Source organism: Nothobranchius furzeri, unplaced genomic scaffold (genome assembly GCF_043380555.1).
Source record: "Nothobranchius furzeri strain GRZ-AD unplaced genomic scaffold, NfurGRZ-RIMD1 Scf102, whole genome shotgun sequence".
NCBI classification, from domain to species: domain Eukaryota; kingdom Metazoa; phylum Chordata; class Actinopteri; order Cyprinodontiformes; family Nothobranchiidae; genus Nothobranchius; species Nothobranchius furzeri.
In genome coordinates this window covers 52501-55638 of record NW_027223118.1, presented here as the reverse complement: position 1 = coordinate 55638, position 3138 = coordinate 52501, and positions in this window count along the sequence as shown.

The following is a 3138-nucleotide window of genomic DNA, read 5'->3' as shown; positions in this document are numbered from 1 at the left end:
CAGGTTTCAGCTCTCCCACCAGGCAGGGACTTAAAGACACACTGCCATCAGCTGCTGGAGGCTGCCGAGCCCTGCTGCAGACCATGTCCGACCCAGGTTTCAGCTCTCCCACCAGGCAGGGACTTAGAGGCACGCTGCCATCAGCTTCTGGAGGCTGCTGAGCTCTGCCATAGACCAGGTCCGACCGAGGTTTCAGCTCTCCCACCCCGCAGGGACTTAAACACACACTGCCATCAGCTGCTGGAGGCTGCTGAGCTCTGCTATAGACCAGGTCCGACCCGGGATATAGCTCTCCCACCCCGCAGGGACTTAAACACACACTGCCATCAGCTGCTGGAGGCTGCTGAGCTCTTCTATAGACCAGGTCCGACCCAGGTTTCAGCTCTCCCACCCCGCAGGGACTTGAACACACACTGCCATCAGCTTCTGGAGGCTGCTGAGCTCTGCTATAGACCAGGTCCGACCCAGGTTTCTGCTCCTCCACCCCGCAGGGAATTAAAGACACACTGCCATCAGCTTCTGGATGGTGATGGGCCCTGCTGCAGACCAAGTCCGACCCGGGTTACAGCTCTCCCACCAGGCAGGGAATTAAACACACACTGCCATCAGCTGCTGGAGGCTGCTGAGCTCCGCTATAGACCAGGTCCGACCCGGGTTCCTGCTCCTGCACCCCGCAGGGACCAAAACACACACACTGCCATCAGCTTCTGGAGGCTGCTGAGCTCTTCTATAGACCAGGTCCGACCCAGGTTTCAGCTCTCCCACCAGGCAGGGACTTAAACACACACTGCCATCACCTTCTGCTGGCTGCTGAGCTCTGCTGCAGACCAGGTCCGACCCAGGTTTCAGCTCCTGCACCCCGCAGGGAACTAAACACACACTGCCGTCACCTTCTGCTGGCTGCTGAGCCCTGCTGCAGACCAGGTCCGACCCAGGTTTCAGCTCCTGCACCCCGCAGTGGATTAAAGACACACTGCCATCAGGTTCTGGAGGCTGCTGAGCTCTGCTGCAGACCAGGTCCGACCCAGGTTATGGCTCTCCCACCCCGCAGGGACTTAAACACACACCGCCGTCAGCTTCTGGATGGTGATGGGCCCTGCTGCAGACCAGGTCCGACCCACGTTTCAGCTCTCCCACCCCGCAGGGGATGAAACACACACTGCCATCAGCTTCTGGAGGCTGCTGAGCTCTGCTAAAGACCAGGTCCGACCCAGCTTTCAGCTCTCCCACCAGGCAGGGAGTTAAAGACACACTGTCATCGGCTTCTGGAGGGTGCTGAGCCCTGCTGCACACCAAGTCTGACCCAGGTTTCAGCTCATCCACCCCGCAGGGACCTAAACACACACTGCCATCAGCTTCTGAGTGGTAATGGGCCCTGCTGCAGACCAGGTCCGACCCAGGTTTCAGCTCCTCCACCCCGCCATCACCAGCTGGAGGCTGGCTGCTGCTCCTGCACCCTGCCATCAGCTGCTGGAGGCTTCTGTTCCTCCACCCCGCCATCAGCAGCTGGAGGCTGGCTGCTGGAGGCTGGCTGCTGCTCCTCCACCCCGCCATCACCAGCTGGAGGCTGGTTGCAGCTCCTGCACCCCGCCATCAGCTGCTGGAGGCTGCCTGCAGCCCCTGCACCCCGCCATCAGCTGCTGGAGGCTGGCTGCAGCTCCTGCACACCGCCATCAGCTGCTGGAGGCTGCCTGCAGCTCCTGCACCCCGCCATCAGCTGCTGGAGGCTGGCTGCTGCTCCTGCACCCCGCCAGCAGCTGCTGGAGGCTGGCTGCTGCTCCTCCACCCAACCATCAGCTGCTGGACGCTGGCTGCTGCTCCTGCACCCCGCCATCAGCTGCTGGAGGCTGGCTGCTGCTCCTCCACCACCCAACCATCAGCTGCTGGACGCTGGCTGCAGCTCCTCCACCCCGCCATCAGCTGCTGGTGGCTGGCTGCAGCTCCTTCACCCCGCCATCAGCTGCTGGTGGCTGGCTGCAGCTCCTTCACCCCGCCATCACCAGCTGGAGGCTGGCTGCTGCTCCTGCACCCCGCCATCAGCTGCTGGAGGCTGCCTGCAGCTCCTGCGCCCCGCCATCAGCTGCTGGAGGCTGGCTGCTGCTCCTGCACCCTGCCATCAGCTGTTCGAGGCTGGCTGCAGCTCCTCCACCCCACCATCACCAGCTGGAGGCTGGTTGCAGCTCCTGCACCCCGTCATCAGCAGCTGGAGGCTGCCTGCTGCTCCTGCACCCCGCCATCAGCTGCTGGAGGCTGCCTGCAGCTCCTGCACCCCGCCATCATTTGCTGGAGGCTGGCTGCAGCTCCTGCAACCCGCCATCAGCTGCTGGAGGCTGGCTGCTGCTCCTCCACCCCACCATGACCTGCTGGAGGCTGGCTGCAGCTCCTTCACACCGCCATCAGCTGATGGATGCTGGCTGAACGCTGGAGGCTGGCTGCTGCTCCCACACACCGCCATCAGCTCCTGGAGGCTGGCTGGCTGCTGGAGGCTGTCTGCTGCTGCTCCTCCACCCCGCCATCACCAGCTGGAGGCTGGCTGCTGGAGGCTGGCTGCAGCTCCTGCACCCCACCATCAGCTGCTGGAGGCTGGCTTCTGCTCCTCCACCCCGCCATCAGCTGCTGGGGGCTGGCTGCTGGAGGCTGGCTGCAGCTCCTCCACCCCGCCATCACCAGCTGGAGGCTGGTTGCAGCTCCTGCACCCCGCCATCAGCTGCTGGAGGCTGCCTGCTGCTCCTGCACCCCGCCATCAGCTGCTGGAGGCTGCCTGCACCTCCTGCACCCCGCCATCAGCTGCTGGAGGCTGGCTTCTGCTCCTCCACCCCGCCATCAGCTGATGGAGGCTGCCTGCTTCTCCACCCCGCCATCACTAGCTGGAGGCTGGCTGCTGGAGGCTGGCTGCAGCTCCTCCACCCCGCCATCAGCTGCTGGAGGCTGCCTGCAGCTCCTGCACCCCGCCATCACCAGCTGGAGGCTGGCTTCTGCTCCTCCACCCCGCCATCAGCTGATGGAGGCTGCCTGCTTCTCCACCCCGCCATCACTAGCTGGAGGCTGGCTGCTGGAGGCTGGCTGCAGCTCCTCCACCCCGCCATCAGCTGCTGGAGGCTGGCTGCTGCTCCTGCACCCCGCCATCAGCTGCTGGAG